Here is a 14,060-nt window from a genome sequence, read left to right as displayed (position 1 = left end):
TTTGGTAAGATAGCCATTTTTACTCTGTGTACCCTACCTATCCAAGATCATGGGAGATCCTTCAATTTTGGTATCTTACTTAATTTCTTTCTTTAAAGACAGAAACTTCTTGCTATATACATCTTTTATTGTTACGTTAGCCTTACCCCAAGACATTTTTATTGTTGTGACAATTGTAAATGGTGATGTTTGAGAAGCAGACACCCACAGATAGACACTGTGCTGAACTCCTGGATTACAGCTGCAGAGAAGGAAAAGTGATGAGAAAAGGGATGAAGATCACTCTACAGAAACCCACAGAGACAGCTGACCTGAACAAGGAGAAGCTCATGGACTGATAGCTGGGAAACCAGCATTGGACCGAGTCAGAGCCCCTGTAAGTGGGTCTCAGTTCAAATGCCTGGGCAGTATAATGGACCTCTGACAGTGGAACCTGGACGTATCCCTGGTGCACGAAAGGACTTTGGGAGCACATTCCCCATGGAGCCTAGAGGGAGGAGGGAGGCCCTAGACCCTAATCCAAATGAGTTGACAGATTTCGATGATCCCTCCTTGAAGGCATCACCCTCCATGTAGAATGCGGGGAGTGGGCATGAGAATGGGGAAGGAGAGGGAACTAGGATCGATATGTAAATGGAGTAATATATGTATTATATATAGTGTACATATACATATGTATACATATATATGTATATATATATATGCATGTGTGTGTGTGTGTGTGTGTGTGTGTGTGTGTGTGTGTGTGTGTGTGTGTGGTTTCTCAGACCCTTTACCATCTGTTTATAGTAGGGCTACTAATTTTCTTGAGTTAAGCTTGTATACTACTTATTAGCTGAAGGAGGTTTCAGTTGCAGGAGTTCAGTGGTAGAGATTTTGGGGTCACATATAAACTGTCATATCATCTGTAAATAGTGACAGTTCATCCTCCTTTCCAATTTGTAACCCCTTGATCTCCTTTGGTTGTCTTATTGCTCTAGCTAGAACTTCACCTATAGTATTGAAGAGAAAGGTCGACAATGGGCAGCCTCATCTTGTTTCTGATTTTAGAGGAATGGCTTTAAACTTCTCTCTATTCAGTTTGATGTGGGCTGTTGGTTTACTGTATATTGCTTATTATTATGTTTAGGTATGTTCCTGTTAATTCTGATCTCTCCAAGACCTCTATCATGAAAGTGTGTTGGATTTTGTCAAATGCCGTTTCAGCATCTCTTGAGATGATCATGCGTTTTTTTCTTTGTTTTTATGGTGGATCACCGTTATAGATTTTCATATGCTGAACCATCTGCACATCACTGGGATGAAGACTACTTGGTCATGGTGGTTGATTTCTCTGATATGTACTTGGATTCGATTTGTCAGTATTTAATTAAATATTTTTACATCAATGTTCATGAGGGATATTGGTCTGTATTTCTCTTTCTTGGTTGTGTCTTGTGTGATTTGGGTACCAAAGAAATTGTAGAATAATTTGGGGAGTATTGGTATTATCTCTTCTTTTAATTCAAGGGAGAATTCTGCACTGAAGCTATATGGCCCTGGTCTTTTTTTTTTTTTTTGCTTGGGAGGCTTTTGTCGACTGCTTCTATTTCATAAAGGGTTATAGGTCTACTTAAATTGCTTATCTGTTCTTGATTTAGTTTTGCTAAGGGGTAGCTGTTCAGAAATTTGTCCATTTCCTTTGAAGTTTCCAATTTTGTGAAGTACAGGTTTTCAAAATATTACCTGACAATTCTCTGGATTTCCTCAGTGTCCATTGTTTTGTCTCCCTTTTCATTTCTGATTTCGTTGATTTGCATGTTCTCTCTTTGCTTTTTCTTTAGTTTCGATAAAGGTTTGTCTATCTTGTTGATTTTCTAGAAAACCAACTCTTTGTTACATTCATTCTTTGTATTGGATTTGTAGTTTCTCCTTCATCAATATCAGCCTTCATATTGATTATTTCTTGGCATCTCCTCCTCCAGGGTGTGTTTACTTCCTTTCTTCATAGAGCTTTTATTTGTGCTGTTGATTATCTAATAAGACTATCCTCCGTTTTCTTCATATGGGCACTGAGTGCAATGAATTTTCCATGTAGCTCTTCTTTCATGGTTTCCCATAAGTTCGGGTATGTTGTGTCTTCATTCTCGTTGTATTCTAGGAAAGTTTTAATTTCTTTTTTTCTTCCTTGATCCAGAAGTGGTACAATTGTTCATTGTTCAGTTCCATGAATATGTACGGTTTCTGCAATTTGTGTTGTTGTTGAACTCCAACTTTAAAGCATGGTGCTGTGTAAGATACAGGGGGCTATTCCAATTTTTTTTTATATCTGTTGAGGTTAGTTATGTTGTATAGTAGGTGTTCCGTTTTAGACAAGGTTCCATGTGGAGCTGAGCAAAAGGAATATACTTTTGTAATTGGATGGAATATTCTAGAGTGTCTGTTAAACCCAATTGGGATATAACATGATAGGTCATTTCTGTGTCAAGTTTAATCCTGATGGTCCTATCTAGTGGTGAGAATGGGGTGGTGAGGCTTACCACTATGAGTGCATGAAGTTTTATGTGAGCTTTGAGTTTTAGCATTGTTCCTTTTATAAATGTGGTGCCTTTGTATTTGTAGCATTGATGTTCAGAATTCAAACTATGTACTGTTGGATTTCGCCTGTGATGGATATGAAATTACCTTCTTCATCTCTTTTGATTGGTTTTGAAGTCTAGCTTTTTAGATATTAGGATAGCCATACCTGCTTGCTTCTTGGAACCATTTGATTCGAAGATCTTTTACTAACCCTTTACCCTGAGATAATGTCTGTCTTTGAAGCTTAGATGTGTTTCTTGCATGCAGCAAAAGGATGGATTCAGCCCTCCTATCCATTCTCCATTCTGTTCTGTTAGCCTGTGTCTTTTTATAGGAAGTTAAGACAATATTGAGGGAAAGGACCATTGATTGTTAATTCTTGTTTTAGATTTGTTGTTGGAGGTGGTATTGTGACTACACTTGCCCCACTTTTTCTTTTGGGTTCCGGTGAAGTGGGATTATTAACTGCCTACGTACTTGTGAGTTTAGTTGCCTTCCTTAATTTGGAGTTTTCCTTCCAGAACTTTCTGCAGGGCTGGATTTGTGGATATATACTGTGAAAATCTGGCTTTGTCATTGAATATCTTGTTTTCTCTGTGTATAGTGATTGAGAGATTATTCTGGGCATAGTAGCCTCAGCTGGCATCCATGGACTCTTAGTATTTTAGAACGTCTATCCAGGACCTTCTCGCCTTCAGAGTTTCCATGGACAATTCAGGTGTAATTTTGATAGGTTTGCCTTTTCATGCTACCTGGCCCTTTTCCTTCACTGATCTCAATATACTTTCTTTATTCTGTGTGTTAGGTGTTTTGATTATTATGTGGTGAGGGAACTTTTGTTTTCCTTTTTTTTTTCATCCAGTTTATTTGGTGTTTGATATGCTTCTTGTACTTTCATAAGCATGTCCTTCTTCAGATTGGGAAAGTTTTCCACAATGATTTTGTTTTGTATGTTTTCTGCATCATTGAGTTGGGCTCTTTGTCTTCTTTTAAGTCTCTTATTGTTAGGTTTGGCCTTTTCATGGTGTCCCACATTTCCTTGATGTTTGTGTTTAGGATTTGTTGGATTTAAGATTTTCTCAGGTGAATGTATCACCTTCCCTATTTGATCTTCAGCGCCTGATCTTCAGCATCTGTTCTTCTTGATCATTTACCCAGTTTTACCTTTTCCAGTATTCCCTCAGTTTGTGTTTTCCTTATTGTCTCTCTTTCAGTTTTCAGGTCTTGAACTTCTATTCAGGCCTTTCCTTGCACACACAACACACACACACACACACACACATCTTACCACAAACAGATCACACATACACACATTTCACATATGTACACACACAACACACACATCTAACACACACACACACACAACCACATCACACACATACCAAATAGGTACACACACACACCCCACAGTCATTCACACACACACACACACACACACAAACACACACACACAGGCATACACCCACAAATATGTAAACAGTAATAAATACCGATCTTATCTTCAGGCGTTTCCTCATGAGGCAGTAGGAGTGTCCTGAGCCCTGCCTCTGAAAATGCTAAAGGAAACTGCAGGTGGAAGGTAGAGTAGGGGAGAGGTTTAGGAAGATAAGGATGGTAACAGTGAAGCCCAGTACAAAGCCTGGGCAGACAACAACAGGATCCTCACACAAGCTGTGATTTTAGATGAGTGGCTTGTTAGGTTCCACAGGGCAGGCGCTGTCATTTTCAGTACTGAGCCAGCCACATTCAGGACTCCAGGGACAGACAGACCCAGCTAAACTTGGGAGGGATGTTTAGTACAAATTGTGTTATGTGCAATAAGGCACCTGCATGCACACATATGTTCAATTTATAATTCCAGAGTTTAGGGAAGCCTCTGTTTAATCTGGACTCGCCATGTGCGTGGTAGGGAGGCTGTGTTTAAATGGGTGTGTCACACAAGTCCTGCTCTATCCTGTCAGTGCTCTCAGTGCTATGGGAACACAGGATTATGGTGGAGTGGTTGAGCATTCCTGTGTGTGGTTCAGATAAAATGGACCAGGACTCTATATATTCCTTAAGCAAAAGTGTTCTTTCCATGCTAAGACTAGGGGAGTTACAGGATGCACATGTCTACATAAAGAAGCCATGCAGTTGTTAGGCTGTGACAGGAGAATTCTTCATGTGAGATAGTAATAGACGCTTCTCACCTGCCCTAGGCTTCACAGCTACTCTCCCACTGGAGTAGGACAGGCTTCCTGGAAAGGGGACCAGAGTCACTGAGTTAGCACTGAAATGATTACAGTTTGGTGAGCTGAGGATTTCCATTTTAATGGAGGTCATGTGACCCTCGATGTGCAAATGCATTGATTCTGGTTCCTTTTGGAATGAATTGAACATGTACCGGTCTGTGTTTATGATTATTTGCTAGATCTTGCACAGGGCATGGATCCTGAATTCTATGTAGGTGACAAAACATTCTGACTCAAGCAGAGGAACCTGTGTGCACACTGTGAACATGGACTCCATGCTCAACTGTGTGCTAGGAGCTGATGTGCTGAACACAATGGACCCTCCTGACCAGTGGCTGAAAACTTTCCAAGAACAATTTGTGTGTGTGTGTGTTTCTGTGTGTGTGTGTGTGTGTGTGTGTGTGTGTGTGTGTGTGACCTATGTGTTCATTTTTGTGTGTAGCCATTCATGGATCCATATGTCCACCTATGATTCTCTTCTCTTTGGCCTTCCACCTTGGTTGTTGATACAGTCTGTCACCGATTCTAGAGCGCACCAGTTCTCCTGGACTCCTTGCTGAGAATGGCAGGAGTGGGGATTCCCACTGTGTGCTGGTGCAGCTGACACTGTATGTGGGTGCTGAGACAAGGATGCAGGCCCTCATTGTTGTCTGACAAGGACTCTGCTGACTGAAGCATCTCCCAAACAGAGCTCCCTAATCACCCTTTCCCCTTCCCAATGTTCACCAGGAATGTTCCGTTCCTCTCTTTCTTCTCATGAGCTGGTTGTTCCTCAGAATGTAAATGTTCATATACAATTCCCCACGGCAGAGGTTAAGGGGTGCCTGTCTGTCTGTGTCAATGCGACTTTGGCCTGTTCTATGTCCAAAAGATGACAACCAAAAATGAACAACACTAAGGATTTTCCTGCCTGTTGGTAATAACTGTCATCAAAATGCTACAGGTTTAACCATGTTGAGTCACCATGGTTACTGGCCTCCCTCATTCTTTCCAGGAACTGTCTCTGAAGGTCAGAGGGTTTTCTGAGCTTTGGGAATTGCTGGTGAACATGGGGTCCATTGGGAAGACTCATCCTATGATATTATTTCCCTGGTTTCTGACTTTCTCACTGTGTCTGTGAGCTATTAGTAACCCAAACTACACTCCGTAAGTTGAGAGCATTCACAGTGATCCCAAGTCCAGAGGAAATTGCTTCTTCTGTGTATTGACACCAGATTGTGCTGTAGGCAAACCCTTTGTTATGCTGTGAATAGGTATCTCTCTCATTGGTTGAGGATAAAGCTGATTTGGCCTGAATCAGGAAACCCAAACAGAGATACGGGGATAAAGAAGAACAGAGTAGTGATATAACCAAGCCTGCCACCCGAGAAACAATATGAGAGCCCTGTGATCACGGGACGGTAAGCACAACAGGCCTTACTATCTCATTCCTCTACTACTTATGTCAATGCCTTCCAGAAACATTGGATATCCCTGTGTCCATGCTGCAGACTTGATATGTCTGTGGGATTCACACTCAGCTGCCTAAAAGACATACATGTCCTGACCAAAGAGCTGCTGTCAGTATCAATGCCACAGCTTCATGGTGGGAATACTACAGGGAGTCCATGCTACTGTGAAGAGAAAAGAAGATTAGAGAATCCCGACTGAGAGGTGGTGCTGCGATATTTCAATTCTCTTGGGAGTAGATATCCTAGGTTTCTTGCAAGTGCAAGACTTCGGGCGGGATGAAAATCAAGCAAACATTTAATAAAATAAAGGAATTACATGTCAGGCCTGGGAAGTCTTGTTCCAACTATGGAGAGTGTCACGCTGCTACAGGTCCATAGTTAGTCCTGATGTGTCAACATCAAGCCGAAGAGACCCATAGGGTCCACAGTACTGAGTCTGTGGGAAAGGCTCCCACATAAAATTAAACGCTGCCATTCTGTGGCGGTCACACAGGCAGGTGGCAAGGGTTCACCTTTTTTTTCTTCTCTGATTCCAGCCACACACAGGCTTTTCAGCAGACTCACCTGGGAAAACAAAAAGTAAATCGAATCAACAGTTACGCAGGAGCCTGCCACTTGGATGCTGGTGGACACAGACACAATTATTGCTGGTTAAGGTACAGATTCCACACATGAGAACAATCATTTTGAAAGATGAAACCTTCATCCATGTTTTCTCCCATTCACTTTTCTTCAAGCCTTCCACATTGTTTGTATTTGTATTTTGAGCTAATACCCTCATGTTTGCAGATCAATGACTGGGTGGGGTGAGTTATTCCTGCTACGAGGAAGTTGGCAGCTAGATTGTCATCTCATGACATCTCTCAGGAGCCTAATGGAGTCAACAAAACAAAGGGGTCTTGGACCCTGTGTTGTGGTCAATCCCCCTGTTGCATGTCTGTAAATGAAGCATGAAAAGCTTGTGGTTGAATATGTTCCCTGCATTATGGAGATTTTAGAATGCATGAGAGCCTGCAAACTAAGGAAGACAAAGGATATCATCAATTTCCTGCAATGTTGAGCAGTCTGGGGAATCAGGAAGTTTGACAAACCATAAATATTTTTGCTTGATATGTGTTAAGATGACCAGTGAGGATTTGTTAACAGAAAGGGTCAGAGAAGTGACCACATGCATTCCCTAAAAAAGATCCCCCAGGGAAGGTGAGTCTTGATATCTTTGGGGGCTTTAAAAGGACTTGGCCTGGGTCATTGGATGGGTGCCACAATGGATTCTATAACTTTGTCTGTCAGGGACACATTCGTCTCACATTGTGCGGGGCTAGACAGCTTTTGCTTTGAGGACAGGTGGCCAGACATGTCACCCATGTTCTCTGCTTCTGTGACCTAAATTCTCTGGCCACACACCCATTCAACTTCACCATGACAGGAACTACATCATATTGTAACAGTCACACTCAGTTTTCCATTTTTCCTACTTCTTAAGGCCTCATGAGCAAAGCTGTGAAAATCATTCGGTGCTTGTATAGAAGCCTTTCACAAGCCAAGAGGCTGAGTGACAGCACACCCCCTAAACTCCATGGTTGCCTTAGTTGATCCAAACTTACACTCCCATCGACTACTCTGTCTATGATAGTCCAGGACAGGAAGACACTAGCGCTGAGTGTCTCACCAGTTTGAACAAGTTGCTACAGAGGCTGTGGCACGGATTGCTCCTCCATTGTCACAAATGGCAGACACTGATGGTTTTGTGTGTTCTGTCTCCCAATGAAAATGTGGGGTGTACCTGCTATTTGATCTTCTTCCAAACATAGTCTCATGATCTAGCCCATTCTGACCTTGTGAGGTGGTTAGGAGAGAGCCAGTTGGTTAGAGAGAGCCAAACAGGGCTCTTCTCGTTGAGGTGCTCCATGAAAGAAGCTTCTTTGGGGATAAAAGTGGAGTGCATGAGTTGATTAAATCTTCCAGAGATGATCATGGAGGAGCAGGTCTGTATCTCTGGAACACCTGCATGGTAAGAAAGACTGTGGTGTTATGTACTCTCTGAAAATGAAAGAATAACAGAGGGGTGGGGACATCAACTCTCAGTTCCCACCCAGTGCAATGCTACCCTAAGAGTTTCTTCTTTTCAAAGCTCCAGGTTAATATTGGGTGTTAGTTTGCATCAGAATGGCCCCCATCGATGAACATGATTGGATACTTATTCCCAGTAGGTGAGATTGTTTCGAAAGAAAGAGGAGGACAGTAGAGGGTCCCAGAGCATTAGGGATTCAAAATACAAACCCATCCGCTTGATGTCTGTGTGTCTTGCTTGAGACTTGGAGGTACGCTATCCGCTCCAGCTCCAATGACATGCCGCCTGTTGTTAGATTACATAACGATGGTCATGTACTGTCACCCTCTGCAACTGAGGACCTCCTAAGGACCATGCTTTCTCTCCTAAGTTGCCTTGGTCAGAGTGCTTTGTCATGGAAATAGATTATAAACAGAGCAGGAGTGGCGCATTCAGTAAATGAATGCCAGAAAAGGAAGTATTTTGTGTGTGTGTCTGCACCAAGTTTCTATGTCACACATCCTAGGGCATCTGGGAAATGTTTCAAGCCCTCCTTACTGAGACAGCTGGCCCACTGCACCATCAATGCTAGTAGAGCCACACAGTGTAGACTGCCCCAGAGAGTTGTGGATGCAAGGTGCCCAGAGCTGTGGCCACAGAAGTGGATTGCAATTTGCTAAACTAACACAAAGTTCGTAGTCCTGAAGATGATTGCCAGCATTCTCAGCAGAGGAAGGAAAGCCAAACTTCACTGGTGAATAATGTCAAGACCAGGCATCAGAACCTCACCTTCCACTCAAAGAAACACTGCATGCTCAAACTGCTTCATCTAAACCAGTGGTTCTCAACCTGGGGGGGGGGGTTCTCAACCTCTTTGTGGGTCAAATGACCATTTCACAGGGTCATATCACACCAGCAGAAAACAGAGATATTTACATTATTGTTCAAAACAGTTGCAAAATTACTCATGAAGTACCAACAAAAATAATTGTATGGATGGGGGGTCCCCACATCATGAGAAACTGAATTAAAGTGTAACAGCATGGGGAAGGTTGAGACCCACTGATCTAAATTATGCCCTCAGAACAGACTCTGGATTCCCTGTCATCTGGGCAGTCCCCACTGAATCAGAGATCTGACCATAGCCTGCATGGTGACCATGAGGACTCTGCAGACACCTCACTCAGCAAGATGCACACTGTGTCACTCACTGACAACTAGTACCTCTGTGGCAATATAGGTTTTCTCCTAATCGAGACCCTGACTGTGGGCATTGGACACCAAGTTTACAAGGATGATGGTCTTGTCTGGAGTGATGTTCTACAGGCCTTTCAAGCCCTACTTACCATTTATAGTTCACATAAAAAAAAAAAAAAAAAAAAAAAAAAATCAAAAAGCCTGTAATTTTAGTCACTTGACAGGACAGAATCACTCACTGTGATAAAAATATTACACCAGTTTCTGGAACTCTGGGACAGCGGCAGATTGCTATGGGTGCCTGGTGGAAGGAGTCTGTAAAAAAAGAATATCGGTGTTAGTTACCTGACCAGCCCAAGATGGTTAGAGCAGAAAGAGGTCCTGAGAAGGGTTTGCCTTGACCTCCCTGTGATGGCATTGTTTTCTGCTCCTGGGAATCCACTCCCTACACCCCCAACTCTCTTCCACATGGTGTTTGTTCCAGCCCCTGATTGTCCAAGGTCCCAGCCTCTCTCCTACATGCTCATCCCTTTCATATAACTGCCCGACTGGAACTGGAACTTCCTATGGGCAGATTCTCCTCCCTTTTAACCATCTTTATGCCCTTTCCTCCTCTCTCTTTCTTGTCTTTTGACAAGGCGCACATGCCCCTCTCTACCTCTCTGCCCCTCTCCCTGGGCCTCCTTACCTCATGGGCTTACACAGTATATGGACTTGATTATATCTGGTCATTGAGAAACATAATGAATAGGGGAGGTGTCTGAAGACCTCAAGTCGTGCAGAATACAAAGTTGTATAAGGTGGCTGCAGAAGCTGGAGGGCTGGCTCTTTCAAACAGGCTGGCAGTGTGGCTGATATCTGTCCAGCCATAGTGCTGGGTCAACTATGAGTTTAAGCTGTAGGAGCTAACAGTTCCCACTTCAGAGAGAAGAGGGGTAGAGAGCTTGTGCCCAGGTTGCTGGAGGTGTGTGTGATAGTGAACTTCATAGTTGGGGTACACAGTCTGTCGGGTTCTGGCCTGGCTCCCCTATGTGGCTTGGTAGGCCACACCAGGCCGAACTGAGTCCCATGGTTTATGAACCATGGACCCAGGCCTGTTCTTCAGACCTTGAAAGAGACACAAGCAAAGGACCCTGTTAGTGACTGTGACATCAGCAGGACTTAACACAAAGCTACACTACTGCCGCATACCTCTCCACAAGATTACACACCGCCTAACCTGTTCCGAGTCCCCAATCCCCACTGTCTTCTTTCCTTAGCATCCTTTGCTTGTCTCTGCTTCAGTCTCAACTTCCCCATGATCCACATACAGGAATACAGTGGGAAAGCTACTTCTGTGCCTACAGACATCTAAGGGTTCATGTCCTATACATGATCACACAATATCAATGGCCAAGGGCCTTGTAATTCAAAGATGAAATCCAAAAGGGGAAGCCATTCACCATGCCTACCCTGTTTCCTGGAACTCTGTTTCCCATGCCTTGCTGTCCCTTACCTGGGGACTGTGTCTTCTGTCTTTGGGGTGAGGAGGCAACTGCATAAATTTCTAAACAGGTGCCTAATCCTCCCTCCTCACCCCTTTCCAGCCCCTTCTGTGCATCTTCTTGGAGGCTGTGGCTTCTTCCTGGGGCTGGTCCTTGCTAGAGATCGGTGCTGACTCTTCAACTGTTATTTTGTCGATATTTTCAAATTCATTGTTCACTCTCAGGGGAGAGTCCAGGGTGTCGATAGTGTCATGGATTCGTTCACTGCGCTGTGGATCAGTTTCCTTCAGGTCTGTAGAAGTGCTGATGCCAGCAGTGACGTCAGCATCATACTGGGTTTCTGGCGTCCCTGTGCTTCTACTGGCGTCCCAGAAGCACAGCCCTTCCAGGGATGAGAGACTGAGCATGTTGGCGCTGCCCATCTCCTCACTCTCAGTCTCGACAGCAGCATGGGCAGCTGAGTTATGAGAAGTGGTATCCACTAGGCAGGAGAGGGTCTCCTCAGATGAAGTAGTACTCTCTGTGTCCTCTGTATTTTTATTGATGTTATAGGAGCGCACAGGAGAAAGTGGTGAGTTAGAACTCAAAAGCCAGCTGATACTGAGCAGCTCGTATAAACCTGGAGAGCTGGACCTAGAGGAGATTTTGCTTTTTCTCACTTCATTCAACTCTTGCCCTTGGTTGTCTTCCGATGTGAGGAATGTGGGCAAAGCTGTTTTACTCTGTGCCTTCCTTAGGGACAAAAGGAAGGTGGGATGACCTGCAGAAGGGCTCTTGGGACCCTGCCAGATAGCACCGTGGACGTTACTATCGCCTTTTCTCCTGTTGAACATACTGGTTTTTGCTAGGGCATCATTAAGCCTACTTGTTCCTTTGAGTTCGAGGGTTTCTTCAGCCATGGGGTCTAAGCAACACACAGTATCTACAATGGTAGAGATGGATGGCCTGGATCTACTTTCTCTGGATAGTGCTAGGAAATCTTCATCACAGAGATTCATGTACGGAAATACTTCCTCCATGTCCCCCACTGGGACAGGTGGGGGATGCGACCACCACAAGGTGCTACAAGTAAAAAGACAAAAGCAGATAGGTTCATGTCTCTCAATTTCACTTCATAAAAAACGTACCTACCTCAATATCCTAATGATAATCTTTGGGTCAGAGGTTGAAAAAAAATAGGTGACAGTCTCAACCCTAAAGCAATTATGAGGATGCATAAGAAAGAACAGAGATGAAATAAGTGGTCACTTAGAGGTTGAAAGGAAGGCCGATGAAACAAAAATCAAATCAAAGATTTGGTGACATGTCAAGATGAAGTCTGCAAAACTCTTGCCCAGAGAGAAGATACAAATTATGGAAATGTGAGACAAGACATACAGTGTGGAAGAAAGACAAATATGATCTAGGGCACCTTGGTTGTGGTGTGTATGATGTGAATTGTCTCTCTATTTTATGACGAACATTGATGGCATAATATTAAACCCAGGTACCATTTGCTGCCTTCCTGCTTCTATACCTTAGGTGTGGTGATCAATTCTGGATGTTTCAAAACATGCAAAGGAATCCATTTAGGGATAAGAAGGAATGAGTACAGATTACATGATGTATCTTAGTTCCAGTTCTTACAGTAAAGATCAGTTCTCCTCAAGAAGCAACACCAGACACAAGGAAAGCTACCTCCAAATTTAGTCTTAGATCATGCATTCCCAATGCTGAACCCTTAACTGCGCACACACACGCGCACACACACACACACACACACACACACACACACACACACACAGTGACGCAGGCTAGGGTATTCTCCAATGTCTTTGATGAATTTCCACATGTGCATGTGTTATGAGATTCCATGGTACTTGATGGGAAGTTCAAAACACATGACACAGTTGATGCTTCATGTTCATAGTTCAACAGGGAATCCTAGAATAATTCCACGGGAATCTATTGGACAACAAGCATGGAAGAAGGTCCAGAGGGGGGGACAGGCTCAGAAAAAAAAAAGAAAAAAAACCAAATGGATTCCTGTCACTTTCTGAAGTAGAAATAAACATAGAGCTTGTGACTGTCATCCCAGATCCAGATACATGGTGATCCTGAGTAGAGCCATGGAGCAGCAGGTGGATCCTTAACTGAAACAGGGGCCTTTTGGACACACAAGGGGCAGCTGCACAGTCACAGAGCAGAGGAAAAGATCCCAGGTCAGTATGCATCTCCAGAAATGTTACAGGGGAATGCCTTATGTCACACAGTTAATGTTTAAAAGAAGAAAAGAAAATAAACCAAAGTAAAAAAAGGCAAAAAATTTTATACAGAACAATTAAGAGAAATGTATACATAATCAGAAATCCATGCCTCATCCAAAAGCACTGGGTTCATGCATATAAAGAAAAACAGCCTGAACCTAAAAATTCCTAGAGACCTACGAGACTGCCGCCAGCTAACAATTTGAGCAACCGTGGAAAGGCTACCATAAATGCCCTTCCCGGATAGTGAGATCAACAACTAACGTATCCATAGATGCCTCATCTAATAGCTGCTGGAAACAGAAGCAAAACCCATATCTAAACACTGAGTCAAACTAGAATCCAGATGCAGAGGGAGAGGACAAGACCAGGTTTCAGAAACACATAGAGACAGCGGACCTGAACAAGGAGGAGCTAACGGGCCCCCAGACAGATAGTTGGGAATCCAGCATGGGACTGACTCAGGCCCCCCTGAATATGGGTCTCAGCCAGAAGGACTGAGCAGTCTAAGGGACCTCAGACAGTAGAACCAGAATGTATTCCTGGTGCACAAAAGAATCTTGCAGACACATCCCCCATGGAGGGATACTGCCTTAACCTAGAGACAGGAGAGAAGGCCTAGTCCCTACTTCAAATGACCTGACAGATCTACTTGATCCCACCTGGATGGCATTGCTGTCCTTTACCTGGGAACTGTGTCTTCTGTCTTTGGGGTGAGGAGGCAACTGCATAAATTTCTAAACAGGTGCCTAATCCTCCTCCTCACCCCCTTTCCAGCCCCTTCTGTGCTTCTTCTTGGAGGGTGTGGCTTCTTCCTGGGGCTGGTCCTTGCTAGAGATCGG

This window comes from Phodopus roborovskii, unplaced genomic scaffold, assembly GCF_943737965.1.
Source record: "Phodopus roborovskii unplaced genomic scaffold, PHOROB, whole genome shotgun sequence".
NCBI classification, from domain to species: Eukaryota; Metazoa; Chordata; class Mammalia; order Rodentia; family Cricetidae; genus Phodopus; species Phodopus roborovskii.
This window is presented reverse-complemented; position numbering follows the sequence as displayed.